Consider the following 18,352-nt stretch of genomic DNA (forward strand, 5'->3'; position numbering starts at 1 on the left):
TTTATTTCCAGTGTCTCCTGCATGACGCCTCTCAGGTCCCTCAAAGCCTCTCAGGGCTTGAAGTCAGGCTGGGGGCTGTCCACCATGCATCGGTTCTTGGTGCTTAAGAAAAAATAGCACCCAGACAGTTACTGTTAATTAACTTAAACCGAGAGAGTAATGACTGTCCTTCATGCATATTTAAGTGTGCAGATGCGTCTTTCTTAGCAGAGAGCCTATAAAGAAGGTAGTAGAAAGCCTAGCCTGAGAGGGCGCCATGGGGTGGCCCAGAACTCCCAGTCCCTGGGAGGTGATTGATTAGAGTCGAGGCAGGGAGATGAGTTATGGGTGAAGGAATAGGCAGTTTCTTCATAAAAATCTCGGCTTCCTGCAATTACGAGGAAAACCACTGAGCACATTAATACAGCCCATTTGGGGTGTGTGTGCACAATAACGTAGCCCGTTTGGGGGGGTGCCCACGGTAATGCAACCCATTTCAAGGGTGCCTAGGGGAGCTGGTGCACCTATGAGTCATACTGCTTGACTCTAGCCCCGCCCAGCCTGCAACATGCCAGCCCTCCAGTCAGATAAGCCCGTTGTCATCTCTGGTGATGCTTGGGACGGTCCTGTGCCCTGCCCTGCAGACCCTAGAGCCATCTGGTGAGCTTTAGGCAGACTCAGGAGAAGGTGCACAGACAGCATGTCCCAAAGTGTCATCTGGATTCAGCGTGGCCTGTCCCATATAGGGAGGGGTACATTCAGGGACAGGCTTGGATAGAGCAAGCTGCCCGGCCTCTGGACAGCGACTCAAACTCTGGCTGGATGAGGCAGGAGACCCCCATTTCATTCTCTGTGGATTCAAGGAACCCAAATGCCTGCTCAGCCTCCAGACTCCCCTTGAAGTGTGAGCCAGGATGGTGGTCCTGCTTCTCCATAGCCACACCCCCTGGAGTTGCCATTGGCCCTGATTTTGTTTGGAGTCTCTAGGGAAGGAAGGTTGTATAGCTCACCCTGGCTATGACTCTCAGCATTCTAGTCCTCTAATCCCCCAAGGATCCAGGCCCCACCTTTCATGGCAGCCCAGGATTTCTACCCCTGAACCCCAATGCTTAGTCCCAGGGTCACTTAGAGGTAGAGATCTCCTGTGGCATCGGCACAGGGGGATTCTGGAGACAGGATCTCATGTGGTTTAGTGTCAAACTCGATATGTAGTCAAGGCTGACCTTGACCTCCTGAGCTCCCCACCTCTACTGCCTCAGTGCTGGGATGAGCCCGCTTGAGACTTTTCTTTTGTTTAAAAATGTTAGTTTTTCATCCTCTTGCGTGGGACAGCCTGCTCCTTGGACAGATCTACAGGCATAGGCTCAGGGCCGTCCTTGGTACCACAGAGAAGCCTGGGATATACATCTCCCTCTGAAGGAGTGTGAGGGGTGAGCTGCCCACAGCTCTGAGTGATACTGGTGAAGGTTACGGAAGGATGGAGGCTGTCTAGGAGCTCTTGTTCCTGGAACTGCAGCTAGGGGCTTACCAAAGATGCCTGGCTTCACAGAGCTCAGCATTCCTCGGGGATTGCATTCGTACATGTGTGGGCATGGGCGAGTGTGGGTGCATGGGTGCGGACAGGCGGGCGCACGCGCTTGCGTCTTATCTACATTCTCTGGAGCTCACCGTGCGTGAAGATAGTAATGAAGGCTTCAGTCTGGGAGGTAAGCATGGCAGCTGCGTATACCACTAGCAAGAAGACCGCAGCCTTGCCGGGTCGCCATCCTGGAATCTTGGAGGGGAACATTGACAGAAGGTTATAGCCCAGTGATGGACGGCTTTGCCCCACGCTGGGGCAAGCCTGGCTTCTAGCTGTGCTATTCTGAGCCAGTGCTTGGCTTCTCTGGGCCAGCTGCAGCATCTGGATCCCCTAATGAACTCTGAGCTCTCTGCCCCAGAGTGGTGGCCCCTGATAAAGATCTGCGGAGGGCTGCCCAGCCTGCTCACCCACTTATGGGCTCTTTGTTAGCTGAGGTCAGATGGTGCCCTCATTGCTCAGAAAGAGAACTCGTAAATTACCAACAGAGCCCAGAGAGCCCTAGCTTCTTTAGGGTGATGGAAGGGATAGCTCTGGGTCCATTGGCTCACATGGGGAAGAGGACAGATTGAAAACGTCATCACCCAAGGGCTGAGAGTAGGGTCCTCCCTCACTGGGCGAGCTCCAGCTCAGCCAGGCTCCCTCAGCTCCATCAGTCCTCTCTGCCTCTTGCCCGTGCCTTCTGCTGCTGATAACCCCTGGGCAGAGAGAGCGTGAACAGGCTGCCACTCACATTTAGGTGATGGAACGACAGGCAGGAAGGTAGGACGTATGTGTTGGCAGGGGTGTCCCTCAGGACTCAGGTCATAAGTGAACAGGGAGAGGTGGGGATGGAGAATGTAGGGTGACTTAAGGAAGAGGCTCTGGGTGACCCTGGGCTGGTGGAAGAGCCAGGCTGGGCGACAGCCTCTGGTGGCTCCTTCAAAAAGCAGGGCTGGAATGCTGGTCTTCTGAGGCCTGGTGTTTGCCCCCATCCAGAGCATGGCAGTCTGTGGAGGAAGAAGGGGGGTCAGGTGCAGGGTACCTGATGTAGTCAAGGTGACACCTGCCTCAGGGACTGCTGAGCACAGGGGTGGGACTTCTGGAGGGGGAGGGGGAAGGCAGGCTCTGTGGTCCAGTGCTTAGCCTGGATCCCCTGTGACAGAAGATGGTCTGCAAGCTTCTCCACATCCAGCTTAGCCCCGCCCCCGTCCCATCCCCACCCAGTCCCCCTCCCCCCCCCCCCGTCCTGTCCCCGCCCCCTTCTGCCAGGGCCTGTCTCTTCAGCTGCCAGTCTCTACCACACAGCCTGCCTTCTGTGCCCTCACCATCCCCCCTCGCCTTCCTCACCTCACTTTCTCTGCATTTTGTTCAGACTGTGAGCATCAGGGAGCAAGGATGGCCTAAGTTTCCACTTCAACTGCATTTAATTCCCAGGCAGTCAAAGGGCACCTTCGTGGGCAGAGCCCCTGAGCCACGGTCCGTCTCTGCTGAGACTGATGTGTCCCGTTTCCCCCACAGAGATGCTCGGACGCCATCTCAGTCCGCTGTTCACACTTAATCCACTCCATAGGAATCGATAAAAACTTTAAATAAAAAAAGGCAAAATCCAATTGTTGTTCATTTTCCTGATCCAACTGGCAGCCTGCGTGTCACCCACATTTATCTGTGCTTTAGTGAGCAGGATGTATGGGGTTTAGTGTTGTGACCAGGCGGACTGCCCTCTTCATCACTGGGGACTCCAGTTCAGCTCTGAGGGGTGAGTCCCTCCCCTCCAGTACTAGTGCCTGGCTGGCTGAAACTCTCTGTGGGGTCCCCCTTGGGACCAGATTATTCATAAGACCACAGCAAAGCCACCGTGGTAAGCAGGGCTATGTATCTGCTGAACTCGGCTGGGTTCCCTGCCAGGCACCACCCGAACAGCCTCTGATTGGACAAAACTGCTCCTTACATCTCCCCTGCTTCTCTTGGCTGCTTATGCACCACGAGCCTTCTAGGGTTCTGAGAGGCAGCTGGGGAACCAGATCTGAAGCCCAGTTCAGGCGTGATCAGATGGCACAAGGGCAGGAGGGGACAACTCACTGGAGAGCTCGGTCCCCCTAGCTCCTGGAGCTGCTGGAGGAAGAAGGAAATGGGGGTGGTGGTGTGGGCCCACTGCCCTGCTCCCACCTTCGCCATAGTCACCTGCACCTGCGTGGGGCCCTCACAGCCTGGAGGATGCTCCCTAGTTGACTTGTGCTAGCCGCTGGCCTGCTGAGTCCTTATGTCCATCTTCTTCCCTGCAGAGCCTATTGACCTTTGTCCACACAGATGGAGCACCGGGCACGGAGCCGCTATGGGTGGGGCCATGATAACAGGGGCTCCCAGAGATTTCCCAGATGTCTCTTCTGTGTGTGAGGCCTAGCTCTCCCATCTCCTGTCCACTGAAAACTCAGTGCCACCAGTTCAGTATGGTAGACAGGACTGCCGTTCCAGCACTTGGTGCTAGAGGCAGGGCGTTCAGGAGCTCGCACCAGCTTCAGCTATGTGTGTGAATTTGAGGTTGGCCTGGGCTACTTGAGACTACTACTTTTTTTAAAAAGAAGAAGGAGGAGGAGAAGAAGAAGAGAAGAAAGAGGAGGAGGAAGAGGAGGAGGCTGGGTGATGGTGATAGTGGTAGTGCACGCCTTTAATCCTAGCAGTTGGAGGCAGAGGCAGGAGGACCTCTGTGAGTTTGAAGCCAGCCTGGTCTACCTTGTGAGCTCCAGGATAGCCAGGGCTACATAGTCTCAAAGTCTACACAATCAAGTCTACATAGACCTTGTCTCAAAAATAAAAATTAGAACCAAACAAAAAAAACAAAGAAGAAAGTTCTCAGTGCTGGCCTTGCAGATGTGAACACTTGAACCTACATAACAAAGCTGGCATGGGCGGCTGGAGAGATGGCTCAGCAATTAGAGCACTGGCTGCTCTTCCAGAGGTCCTGGGTTCAATTCCCAGCAACCACATGGTGGCTCACAACCATCTGTAATGGGATCTGATGCCCTCTTCTGATGTGTCTGACGGCAGCTACACATACATAAAATAAATAAATAAATCTTTTTTTGTTTGGTTTTGTTTTTGTTTGGTTTTTTGAGTCAGGGTTTCTCTGTGTAGCTCTGGCTGTTCTGGAACTCACTCTGTAGACCAGGCTGGCCTCGAACTCAGAAATCCGCCTATCTCAGCCTCCCAAGTGCTGGGATTAAAGACATGCGCCACCACTGTCTGGCTTATAAATAAATTAATTAATTAAAAAATAAAAAAGCTGGTGTGGTAGAACCCATTTGTAACCCCAGCAACCATCAGGGAGGCAGAGTCAGGGGATCCCTGGGGCTTGCTAGCCAGCTTAGCCAGCTACTCTAGTCTAATCTGCAAGCTCTGGACCTGTGAGAGACCCTGTTTCAAACAAGAACAGCGCCTGGGAAACCACACCTAAGACTGACCTCTGACCTCTGCACGCATGCCCATATACATGCATGTGTACCCGTGTACCCAGTTATGTACCCATAGGAGCACATATGCACGCACAGATTACAAACATGGCAAAGCCATCTCCCTGACCGCCTTTCCTGTCTGTCCTTGCAGGACCCTGCTGAGCCTCCTCAGGCCAGCACCTCAGCCATCTCATTCTCTGCCTGTCTCCCCAGAAGCCCTTCAAGAGAGAGAAAGAGTTCAGGTTCACGTGGCAGCATCTCCATCAACAACAGGGTCCCCAATGCAGCCAGGAGGCCAAGGAAGGGCTAGAGGTTTGTCATCTAAATGAGACAACCCCACCGCTGTCTGCCCAGGAAATTTGTGGCACCGTGACTGTGACCAGAGTCATGCCCACTTGCCACTGCTGACGGTGCCATTTCTACAACATGCACCGCAGGTGTGTTCCAGGTAAAGCAGCCACTCCATAGGCTGAGCATCCCCCCAATCTAAAGAACAGGAAACTGAGGCACAATTCAAGGTTTAAGGCCGGAAGTGACTAGGCTGGAGGGTGGGGCTGAGGTGGGGCCTCTGGGGACCTAGGGAGCACACACAGGTCCAGGGAGCAGACCCTGTAGGATCTAGACTTTGTGTTTTGTAGGCGGCATGGAGACCCTGTGCTCACAGACAAGCGCTAGAGGAACCAGGGATGTTAAACACACAGTGTCGTTCCTTCAAAGAGAGAGATGCATGACCTGTTTTCCACCCGAAGGCTGGGGCGGATGTGGCTAATATCTGTTGACCTCTGAGCTGTCTATAGGGCTAGGCCACACTGGCTCCCCAGCCCCTAAGCATGCGCTGTTTACCTAGAGCCTGCTTTCCTGGCTAATCTGCAGAAGCCGTCTTTATGGAAGATGTTACTTGTACTTTATGAGAGTTTTGACGCAGTCACGTCTTAAGCTTTGCTGCGCACATGGGATTGAGTTAATTATCACCAGGAAACGGTTCCCAACTTGTGCTGTGCTTAAATATGCCTGAAATAAACCGCCTGGTGTCAGACTCCCGAAGTTGAAACCAACCCGGCAGCTGGGCTGAACAGGAACTCCTTCTTGCCTCTTGCAGATCGACATTCTGCTGGTTGTGGCGCTCATAGCGACCGTCAACGGATTAGGAAGCCTGTGGCCGTTCATAGCGTCTGTTCAGTTTTTGTTTGTCTACGTGGAGGCAGGGTCTTGCCATGTAGGCCAGGCTAGCTTTGGATGCGCCATGTAGGCAAGGATAACTTTGAATTCCTCCACTGCCCAAGTGTTGTGATAGCAGGCCTGGCCAATCTACCGTACTAGTGACACACTGAGTGTTCAGTGGCCTGGAGAGTAGTACCTGTGTGGGGCTTACTCTGCCCTTGAAAGAGGCACTGAGGAAAGTTCTGGAAATGCCTGGCCCCATAGTTAATTCTCCTGCCTCAGCCTTCCAAGTGCTGGGAATGTAAGTGAAAGCTAACAGGCTTTTACAGTTGCCTGAAGAGTCAGAGCTAGAAGCACAGGTTGGCAATTAAGTGAGCGTGGCTATGTCTTAATGGAACTTTACTTATGGACACAGAAATCGGAAGCACATGCCATCTTACAAGAGCTACCTGGATTTCAATACCCAAGGGATTGAGGCAGGAGGATTTTGAGTTCAAGGTCAACCTAGTAAGTAAGACCCTGTTTCAAAAACAACAACAACAAACCCAGCCACACATGGTGACATATGCTTGGGAAGGGAAAGGCAAGGAGATCTTTGGGAGTTCAAGGTTAGCTTCAGCTACATAGGAAGTTTGAGGTCAGCCCAAACTTGAGACCTCCACTCTATGCCCAAAGCCGGGGATAAAGGTAGGTGGTGAGCACTCATCCAGGACCCATGAGGCCAGAGGTTTAATCTTCACTATCATCAAGAAAAAAAAAGAAAGAAAGAAAATAGATAAACAGCAGGTGGCAAGCTCTGGGTCAAGTGTTGCAGTGTACTAAGACATCCGTTCCTTTGGTCTCTGTTGGTGGCACTGTTTGGGGAGGTTAGGAGGTGTGGCCTTGCTGGGGGAGGAGCATCCTTGGAGGAGGTGTGGCCTTGCTGGGGGAGGAGCAGCCTTGGGGGTGCACTCTGAGAGCTCACAGCCTCTCTCTGTTTTCAGTCCATGCTGCTTTGAGCTTGTGGTTATAGATGTGATCTCTTTGTACTGCTTCTTGCTGTCATGCCCCTGCCTCGCTGTGCCCTTCCCCCAGCCTTGAGCAGGCTAAATCAGACCTTGTCTGCCACAGCTAGCCCACTTAGGGTGGAGTCTTCCAACCTATGTGAAGTCTATTGTCCTGCCACGTCTGCAGCTTCCTGCAAGAAGCCAGTACCAGCTGAGCAGCTGAGCTTGTTTTCCTGAGGAGATCCTGGCAAAGTGGGAGATGGGTTCCCCCTCTTTATATTCAGACTTAAGAATTAAAACATTGAGCCTTGATCAGAGAAACTTTGTCTTGGCTCGTTATTTCTCTCGTCCATCCCTCCCACACAGCCCCAGCTTTCCTTTCAGGAACCCAGTTCTCTGTGGCCACTGTCGGCTACACCTCTCTATGGTGGACTCAACCGTCTGGAATCATTAGCAAAATAAACTCTTCTTCTCTAGGAGTTGTTTTGGGTTGTGTTTGTCACAGCAACTGACAGGTGCCCAATGCAGGTCTGGAGATGGAAGGCTACAGTTCCCTTTCATGGAAGCCATGGGGCACATGGAGCCTTCTGGGAAGGTGAACAGACCTTGTTTTAGGAACCCCTCTTGAACCCAAGGCAGTGAGATTCAAAGCAGTCATGCCAAGCAACTACACATCAGAATCAGGTAATATGGCAGCCACCTCATGGACCACTTTTGTCTTCTTCTTCTTCTTCTTCTTCTTCTTCTTCTTCTTCTTCTTCTTCTTCTTCTTCTTCTTCTTCTTCTTCTCCTTCTTCTTCTCCTTCTTCTTCCTCTTCTTCTTTTTCTTCCTCCTTCTCCTCCTCCTCCTTTCCCTCCTCCTCCCCTTCCTCCTCCTCTTCTTCCTCTTCTTCTTCTCCTTTTTATTTTATGTGCATGAGTGTTTTGCCTGTACTGTGTGTACATGGCTGGTGCCCTCAGAGGTCAGAAAACAGTGTCAGTTCTCCTAGGACTAGAGTCACAGATAGTTTATAACCATCATAGAAAATGCTTGCCTGTCTGCAGCATCTACAGCAGTGACAAACACTAACCGGGCCTCGCAGATTGCTCTCTGACATCTCATTGCGCTTGGCTGACTGTGCATGAGAGCGTTAGCTATCAGCCCTTGTTTTACATGTGGGAAAACCAAGATGAAGCAGCTGGCCCCAACCCACTCAGCTATGGACCCAGCAAGGCCAGGACTCAGATCTGGGGCAGCAGCCTCAGCCTACATTTTAGACAGTGCCCTCTGGCTTCTCTGCATCGGTGAGTAAACATATGACTGCAGTGGGGCACAGGTACCGAGTACTGTCTGTCTGCAGTGGGGCACATATACCTGGAGACTGAGTGCTGTGTTCTTTTGGCTGTCCAAGAGACCCATCCTGTGAGCTGTCTCGATGAGCCATCCCAGCATGCCACAGTCCCAAGCTTGCTGGGGTAGAACATAAACCGGGAGGACAGAGACAGTGGTTCAGGGGTTCAGGCCTTTCCACGGGGCCCAGGAGAGAGTTATGGCCACCAATGAGGCCCCTTCCAAGGAGTCTGGTCCAGAGGTGTCTCTGTCTGAGAGAGAGCTGGATTGGGACTCCCCTCAGTGAGGGGTAGAGAAAGAGTTCTGGGAGTGTTCCTGGATCTCAGCTGATTCAGGGTGAGTGCTGAACTTTAGCACTGCAGCTGCAGTGTGAGAGGAGGGGAGGGCACATACAAGAAGGAGGAAGTCCACAAAAAGCAAGGGGGTGGGGGTAGGGGGACTGGCACAAACTGCTGGACTAAGTGGCCTTCCCTCCTGTCCTTTCTTGGCATCTCCATAGATCAGGCCTGGCCTCAAACTTTCAGTGATCCTCCTGCCTCTGGATGCTGGGCCGACAGGCATTGGGGCATCAGGGGTGGCTGGTTTTGTGTTTTCCTGTCGTGGTTTCTGCATTAGAAATGGAGAAAAGGCCGGATAACAAGCCCAATAATGGTTACTTTGTCTTGGCCGTGTACCTCATCTCTCCCCACAAATGCTCAATTAGTGGCTGCTTTATCTGCTAGACACTGGACAAAAATAGGGAAGGGATAATCTGTGCTCTACATTTTCCAAATGGGAACTGTCACGGATACCCGGGGCGAGGGCGAGCGACTGAAAACCTGGCTCCGGCCTTCGAGAGGAAGCCACAGAGCTCAAGGAAACGGCTCAGATCACATGTGGGCACTTGATGGCCTCTCTCTCCCCATAATGGGCAGAACTATTAGCCACTTAATGCTCTTAACCTAGTGACCTTGGAAATATTGTTTGCCACACACTTCCAGAACATCTTCATTAGGGGCCTGGAATGAGGCGGCAAAGACAAGTTAATTAAATTTGCAAATGATACTAAATCGGGGAGGGCAGACACCGAACACAGGGAGGTGTCAAGGGGTTAGAGCTATGATCTGAAAACCTTCTCAGTGAATGGCTGGACTTAGGTCACCCAGGCCCCCAGGACACAGGACATGGGAGAGGATGGAAAGGCCAGGAGATACCTCTGAGAGCTGACGGGAGAAGAGACTGCTCAAATACTGCCTCATTTTCTGGATGTTTCCCTCAAAGACGCAGAGGACCATGGCTAGAGAGAAGTGGAGCTTAAAAGAACCCAGGATTTCTAGACACGTCTGAGCTGAAGGCATAAAAATGAAAAATGACCAGTCCTTAAAGGTGGGGTTCTCAGAAAGCTGGTGAGAACTAAATGTGCAAGCCTCCTGCAAGGGACTGCCAAGCTGCGCACTCAGATTCCTCAATATTCCTTGCAGAGCTGGAAGTAGACACCTGGAGTTGGGAGCAACCACATTCTAATCTAGGTCAAGTGGAGCAAGAATTCTCTTGTGCCCCAGGGGACACTGTCTATGGTGACCTGTGTGACTCTAGATCTTCTCTTCTCTTGTTATTTCCAGAGCTCACAAATGATTCAGAGTACAGCCACCACCACCAGAACCCCATGGCAGGAGACAGGGAGGGAGGGAGGGAGGGAGGGAGAGAGGGAAGGACACAGCCAAAGAGAGGATCCATCTTGCACTAATTTCCAATTTGCGGAGTGGCTTGTTTGAGTGTGACATCTGCTGCTGGCATTAACATCTCGGCATCGCCAATTTCCCGTGGAGTCCACAGAACACGCACGGGAAGCCTGGACCCTAAACAATCGGATAAAAGGCATTCCTCTTGGGTTCGGCATCGCAGACTATTGACTCTGGGTGCGAGCCACCTGAGCCTCAGCACAGATTTACACAGCACCCCTGCTGACTCCCTGTTCAATATGTCCCTGGGTGGTTGAAATACTTCTAGAAATGTCTCAGTCCCTAGCTTGTTTTCTGGGTTCCCTTTCTATTTATGGAAGTTTATCGCAAATGCTGCCATTATAAAACTTTAGGAGGTGACAGATGACTTTGGTTCTAGGGACAGAGTTTTGAGAGCAGGCCTCATGACAGGATATCTATGGAGTGGAGTGTGTTCTTTCTGCTCTGACCGTGAGTCAAGTTGAGGGTATCAGATCTCTTTTGAGATTGAATTTTAAGTGCACATATTTAGATTTTTTTTTAGAGATGATGGATATGTTTGAAGAGACAGCGGATGTCTTTGGAAGTGTGATGCATTAATTACAAGGAAGGGCTGACCTCTCTTTTTCTCTTCAACCCTCTGGCCAGGCAGCTCCCTGCCTCCCTAATCCAGGGCACCAGGCACCAGAACAAGAATGCATCGACAGCTGACACGTTTTCATAAATGATTAAGGAAGTCCACGGTGCGGGAAAGTTTGCACTTTCATGTTTAAGGAGGAGACAAGTCTTGGCGGAGGTTTTATATGCTGCACAGCTGGGAGCCAGAGTTGCCTCAGATGTCAGCCTGATGCAGGCAGACAAGTGCCAGGCTGGCCAAACTGCTCAGCCCTATCACATCAGCCAACCTTAGTCTTTCCCTTCCCCACATCTGCTGGGCCGATGGCCATGGGACAGGGGTACTCCCAACAGCTGTGAATGGCAGCGGCAGGACTGTGCAAGCCCTGCAGCTGACGGTTGTGAAGGGCTGTCAGAGGGAGGACCTTGCACTGAGAAAACTCCACTTTTGTGGATCAGGGATGGGTGACTGCATGGGGGAGGGGGAAGGACTGGTGGAGGAGGGTAAATCAGCCCACACAGGAGTCTGCTGGTCAGATCTGGTGCTGAGGTGGTTTGTTGGTGGGTAACACTCACAGCCCCAAGTCCCCGTAGAGCTCAGGGACCAACCTCTTTAGAGATGTGGAGGCTGAGCCTCTAAAATACAATATTCAGCAACTGTAACAGCCAAGTGTCACATCTGGCCGAAGCCCACACCAAAAGGTCCTAGACGTCGGACAGACACAGACAGGGTGGCTTTGGGGACATCTTTACATAACGACAGTCCTCTTCTGTGCAGCACCCACAGACAGCATCTTTCTCCCCAAACTGTGTCCATTTTTTTCCCCTTCTGCACTTTCTAGAATAAGGTTTTTCCTGAAAGTGCAAACAAACTCTGAGTCAGAAACTGCAGTCAGAAATCCCGCAGGAATTTAGAGCACACCCCAGTTCTCAGGCATCCACCCCCATCACCTAGCTTGTCCGTTTAAGCACTAGTCACACGGGGCCTTGGCTCATGAAAGTTGGGCTGTCAGGGCTGAATTCTACCCAAAGAAAGGCTTCCCTCACATGTCCATGGCTGTCTTTGTGCAAAGGAGAGGAAAAGGGAGGTTTGTTTTAAATAGACACATGTAAGCCCCCCCGAGGGACCGGAGGCACGGGTTGCAAGAACAGCTCCCATCAAACTGCAATCCCCTGCTTTAGCTGCTGCTTAAAGAGGATGGGAAATGAAAGAGAAGCGTCTCCCCCCTTGCTGCCACATCAAGGCAGTCAGCTGGTGACAGGGAGATTTCTGCAGGAGGCTTCTCCACGCCAAAAGGGTTAACATCCTCTCAGCAGATTAGGAATTTTCTGTCTCTCTCAGGAGTGAAAAACAGATTCAGAGTTTAGACCTTAAGGAGTATTTGTGGATTCTCTAGACCTGGCCAGCCAAAGGCAGAAATGGCCAGACTGTCTTTTGTAAGAATTATGAAGGTTGGTTTTTGGTTTGGTTTGGTTTCGGGTTTTGGTTTTTTTTTTTTCTCTGAGATGGTCTTACTGGGTTGTGGGGAGGCTGATGGGGCTGGCCATGTGGCCATGTTATCTGAGGGGGTGATTAATTCTGCTGTCAGTAAACCAGCTCTGAGTAATTCAGGCCACCTAGATCACCTTCCCCTTCCCCAGTCAGTGCGGCACTAGGCACTGAGGTGTCTGCGTCGCTGAGGGGACACTGCCCAGCCCCCTTACTCTGCCCAGTGTAAGAAAAGTAAATTGATAGCAATCAATGCTGGATGAGTCAGAGAGGAGGACCTTGCTAAGGCAGGTGTGGGGTGTGTCACAGAGCCGTGGCTGGGCAGCAAAGATCATCTGTATGGCTGGAAGGCCTGGAGTCTCAATCTTTCCGGATTAACCCTGGCTTCCCTTCCTGAGTCATCCATCCCTCCGTGTGCCAGCCTTCTGCCCTCTGTACCTCCCCATGTCCCACCTCCACCCTCCCGAGGGACTGAGGACACATTTCAGGCCAGCCGTGTTATTGGATTTTAAATGATGCAATGGCTTTTTAATTCTTGCTCTAATTGCCTTTTCATGCAGGGCACTGAGAATGGCTGATTACCAGACAACTGGGCTGGGCAGTGACATTCCTCATCCAATGTCCCCTCAAGCTGCAGTGAAAGGAAGGGAAGAGAGAGAAAGACCCCCTCTTCCCCTCCTTCTTCTCGGCTTTGAGCCTACAGCCACCTGGGGCCCTAGCCTGGACTGGCGCTGTCCGCGGTGCTGACGGGCTGAGCTCTGGCAAACCCTGGCTCTCTTGTCATGCCTTTTGGTGCTCCGGTGGCTGAATAATTTAAACAAATAGACTTGGACATATTTCCCCTTTCCCTCAGGGCAGGAAAACATCCCCTGCTGAGTCTCTGGAATAATTGCCCCTCATTCAAGGGTACTCAGGAAAAGGAGAGATCAGGAAGATGGAGGGAGAGCGTGGGCTGGCTCTGCTGCAGCACTACTGCTGTAGGTGGGCCTGCTCCTTAGTTCTCACGGGAGGGGTTCCCTGAGAAGATGATCCTAGCCCTCCTTCCCTCAGCCACGAGCATGTCAGATCCACACTGGGCCAATTTGTCAAAGCCCGTGGTGGCAGCCTGGCCCTCTCTGCCAGACCAAGGAAGAGGCTCTTCCTCTGAGAGTCTCCATCTGCAGAGGGGGTCCAGATCTGCATGGAACTGGCTTGGGACCTCACTGATAGATGCTGTGCACAGTGAGAAGATAGCTCCTTATGGGGTTAGATAGGCTGGGGTGGGCAGGGCTGGACAGGGTTAGCCTGGTAGAGTAAGGGCTAAAGAGATAGCTTGGCAGTTGAGCACTGGCTGCTCTTCTAGAGGATCTGGGTTTGATTTCCACCATCCTCATGAAGGCTCACAAATGTTTGTAACTCCAGTCCCAGGGGGTGCAATATCTCTGGCCTCCTTAGATGAGGACAGACATAAACACACACACACACACACACACACACACGAGAGAGAGAGAGAGAGAGAGAGAGAGAGAGAGAGAGAGAGAGAGAGTCCGTCCAGCTGGTCCACGGTCAGTGAGGATGGCAGGAAGACCGTCCAGACTCCACGAAAGCTAAACTCTCTCTGAGGGAGGGGGATAAGAGAGGCAGCCACTGAAAGCCGATCCTTGAGATCTGAGGAGAACACTGGAGCTTTGCAGAGGCTACCTGAGGCTGCCACCAGGGAATCTCCTCCTACAGAATGGTGGGTGGAGGCGAGTGATCTGGAGTCCAGAAGCTAGGAGTACGAGGGGGAACTCCAGGAAGGGAGGGGGTCAGAAGGCCAGGGTGTCTCTCAGTTCTGTGCCCTTCTGGCCAAGTCTGGGTGTGGGGTGTGTGTGCAATTGGCTGAGGTAACCTTCTTTCAGAACGTGGGTTTCTCTTCCCCCTCCCTCCTCCATTTCCTGGGTTTTGCTTCTTCATTGTTTTTCTTCTTAAAAGAAAAGAGCCAACACCAGCACCTGTCTCTCAGGCTCACGCAGAGTCTTTGCTGCTGTGGGTGGAGAGAGGTGTGGGAGTGGGGAGGGGACAGGGTGGGAGGGACAGGATTTCTGCTCCCAGAGGGCAAGTTAGCACAAGGTCACCTCCATGCTCACCCCCCCCCCTGCAGTTCGTGGGTCACGGCTCAGACCCCAGGAGGTACGGAGTTCCCTGCAGCAAAGCAGTCAGCATGAGCCCGAGGGCTCTGCCAGCCTCGGCCACCGGGCCCATTCCTATCAGGAGACTTGAGGGACTGTGCCCTCACCCCCACCTGACAATGTGATTCGGCTCCCTGAAGTTTGAGTGTCAGTTGCTAAAGACAGAGAGACTTGGCTTCCTCTGGGCAGGGCTGGGGCTCCCTGGTGTGTTCGGTCCAGGCTGTTTCTATCCAAAGCAGCTGCTCGTCCATTGTTCAAACCTAAAGCCTCCTACCATCAGACCCGAGGACCCAGGCCCTTCAGCAGAACACGTACAGACCTTTCAAACACGAGAGCATCCTTCTAGGCAGGGAGAAGCTGAGTGTGGGTGCCAGGAAGGGGGCAGGACTGGGTCATTCTGGGTGCTGTAAAGTGGATTGTGGGAGGTAAAGACATCAGTCGGGAGGCCAGAAGCAGGCTGGGAGATGAGGATGGGTGGGGACCAAGGATTCAGGTGCCAGGAGGCGCCTGGGGCCAGGTGCAAGGAAGCAGCAGACCACCTCCAAGATGTTGAAGGTCAGACAGGGCCAGAGGGGACCCGAGGGTGGGTTTGTTTGCTTAAGGGTGGGTGTTTTTGTTTTGTTTTAATTCTGAGTCTGGGTCTCACTGAGTTTCTTTGGCTGGCCTGGAATTACAATGTAGACCAGGCTGGCTTTGAACTCACAGAGACCCATCTATCTCTGCTTCCAAGTGCTGGGGCTACAGGTGTGTGGCACCACACTCAGCCTATTGTTCGGTTTTGAGACAGGTAGTCCAGGCTGGCCTTGAACCTGCTATGTAGGCAAGGATGGCTCTGTGCTGAGTCTCCTGCTTCTACCTCCCAAATCCTGAGGTTACAGGATGAGCTATCTCACCATCTCCCTCAGCTGGAGCCGAGCTCTTCCAGGTGGCTCCCTGAAGGAATTAGGAGGCCCCGGAACTGCTGAAAAGAGACAGGAGATGAGCAGATGACTGGGTGTGGGACCTGGTTTGCCTTGGATGGTGACTCAGAAATGCTGAGACACTGGGCTGCAAGACAAGGGCTATGCCAGGAGCCTTCCAGGCTGGAGCTACAAGTGCGTGTGTATGCGTGTGTGTGTGTGTGTGTGTGTGTGTGTGTGTGTGTGTGTGTGTGTGTAAGCCATGGAAGCCAACCAATGCTAGGATAAGCAGCTGCTTGCAGACACCCCAAACCATCGAGGAGAACACAGTGGCGTTTCTTCTCCCTCCCACCAGTCTCCAGTCAGCAGCCTCTATGGGCGAGACTGACAGGAAGCCAGCAGGCAATGTGCCTGGGAAGCTAAACGGTGGGATAGAAAATAACAAACAGCCTAAAACTACTGGGATAGCCAATGACAGTCAGCCCAAATGTGGGACTGGGGTCAGTGCAGACGTCCCCAGAAATGGGAAAGAGGAGGAGGAGGAGGAGGAGGAGGAGGAGGAGGAGGAGGAGGAGGAGGAGGAGGAGGAGAAGCAAAGCAAAGTGAAAAGTAACTATCCTCAAACACACTCCATGCTAAGAATGACTTTTTTAAAGATTAATTTTATGTATGCGAGTACACTGTAGCTGTCTTCACACCAGAAGAGGGCATTGCATCTCATTACGGGGGGCTGGCGAGATGCCTCAGTGGTTAAGAGCACTGACTGCTCTTCCAGAGGTCCTGAGTTCAAATCCCAGCAACCACATGGTGGCTCACAACCATCTGTAATGGTTGATCTGATGCCCTCTTCTGGTGTGTCTGAAGACAGCTACAGTGTACTTACGTATAATAAATAAATAAATCTTAAAAAAAAAAAGAATTAGGAACTGTTCCTTCAGTTTTTATAAAAAAAAAGAAAGAAAGAAAGAAAGAAAGAAAGAAAGAAAGAAAGAAAAAAAGAAAGAAAGAAAGAAAAGATCTCATTACAGATGGTTGTGAGCCACCATGTGGTTGCATTGAACTCAGGACCTCTGGAAGAGCAGTCAGTGCTCTTAACTACTGAGCCATCTCTCCAGCCCCTAAGAATGATTTTTGACTTTAGGCTTCAAATCCCCCTGCCTCCACCTTCTAAGTACTAGACGGGTACCACCATCTCCAGTTTACCTGGTGCTGGGGGTTCAAGTCCCAGCTGGGTAAGCGTGCTACCAACTTGGCTACATTCCTGGCCCCCAGAACTCTTGAGTAGCCTCTCTTCGTGAATGCCTGGGTCTTAAAAGCTCCATCACACATGGGTCTACATGTTTGATGTATAGGCACATCTGGTGCTGAGGAGCCCCAAGGAGGTCTCTCCAGCTCCCCCATGGGCTGTGGCCTCTGTTGAGCCCTGGCTAGGTGGGGCTTGGAGCTCAGAATTGCTGGACTCCTGTTTTTAGACAGACCCTCCCATCACCTCACCTCCAAACCCCTCCTCTCCTCTTTGTAGGGAAATGGACTTGTCAGAAACCTGCTTGTAGGACACAGAGAGGAAAGATGTGAGCAGGTGTGAAGTGGCTATGACAGCAACTGCTTAATATGGAAAAAGGGATCCAATGACTGCTTGGACAGGCAGGGAAGTAAACAGTCAATCTGAGCCTACTGGAAGGAAGACAGTGTGTGTGTGTGTGTGTGTGTGTGTGTGCACGTGCTCACGCATGCTCACACTCACAGGAAGGCAGCCAGCAAGAGCACAGGCTCACTGGTCACTCAACCAACCAGGAGACCCTGGTTCCAGTGCTGAGCTGCACCCACAGAGCAAGGTGTTGACAGGGGCTTTGGACTCTGTCCCATCCATTTCCTCCTCCGTGGTAGCCCAGGTGCCACCAGTGTCCCCAGCTTCCTTCCTCACCCACCATTTGTTTTTTCTGGGTTCCCTGCCAAAATGGTTCAGGGGATCCCTGAGGAATTCTCACACGTTCTCCACAGCCACAGCAGTGGCTCTGCCTGTGTGGTACCCAGTGTGACAACCATCCCGGCTCTGCCTGCAGGTGCCTTATCCACCCAGCCATCCCCTCCTACTCTCAAGGGAGGCATTTTCAGGCCAACGGCTTTCTCCCCCAATCCCCTCCCTCTAAGCTTTATTCCCAGTTTCCGGGAGGTTAAGCCAGCTTTCCTTAGGATTTGTTCTATGTAAAAAACAAAACTAAGTAGAACGTAAAGAAACATGGCTGAGGTGCTGGAGTCTCTGTGTCCTGGGTCTCTGTTACTCCCTAGCCCCCTGCCACGTGGCTCCAGCCTCAGCTGGGGTCCCCTCACTTAGATGCTCATGCTCAGGCCGCTGACTTCCCTGAGAGTGACTTTGGCCAGGGTACAGTGCCCTCCTTCCCCACCCTTCCTTCTGCTGAATGAAAGGGGACATACCAGCGAAGCCATGGCACCTCCAAAAACCATGTGCCCCAACCAAAGCTGCCCGTGCCAGCCCAGACAGGGTTCAGCCGGCACACAAAAGTCTGCCAAGTTGTTCTCCCGTCCTCAGGGCAAAGAGCTACTCCCTCCCATACCCCATCCCACAAAACCAAACAAACATGACTCAAAAAGCACTTTACCATTTCTGGTTGTTACCGTTGAAAATTATTGGGGTTCAGCTTGACTGTAGCCCCTTCTCATGAATATGGGGCGTCTTAGGTACTTGCTGAGATAAAACAGTGACCAAGCAACTTATAAAAGAAAGCGTTTAATCAGAGTTTTGGTTCCAGAAAGATACAGGCCATGGTGGCTGAACAAAGGTGTGGCAGGAGCAGCTGAGAACTCACATCTTGATCTATAACCAGGAGCAAAAGAGAAAGGAAGCTGACTGGAAATGGCAGAGTCTTTTGAAACCCCAAAGCCCTTCCCCCACTGCAGTGATACACCCATTCCAGCAAGGCCACACCTCCTAATCCTTCCCAAACAGTTCCAACTAATGAGATCGAGTGTTCAAGTCTCTGAGCCTGCGCAGGCCTTTCTCATTCCAACCAC

This window comes from Mus musculus, chromosome 17 (assembly GCF_000001635.26).
Source record: "Mus musculus strain C57BL/6J chromosome 17, GRCm38.p6 C57BL/6J".
NCBI lineage: Eukaryota > Metazoa > Chordata > Mammalia > Rodentia > Muridae > Mus > Mus musculus.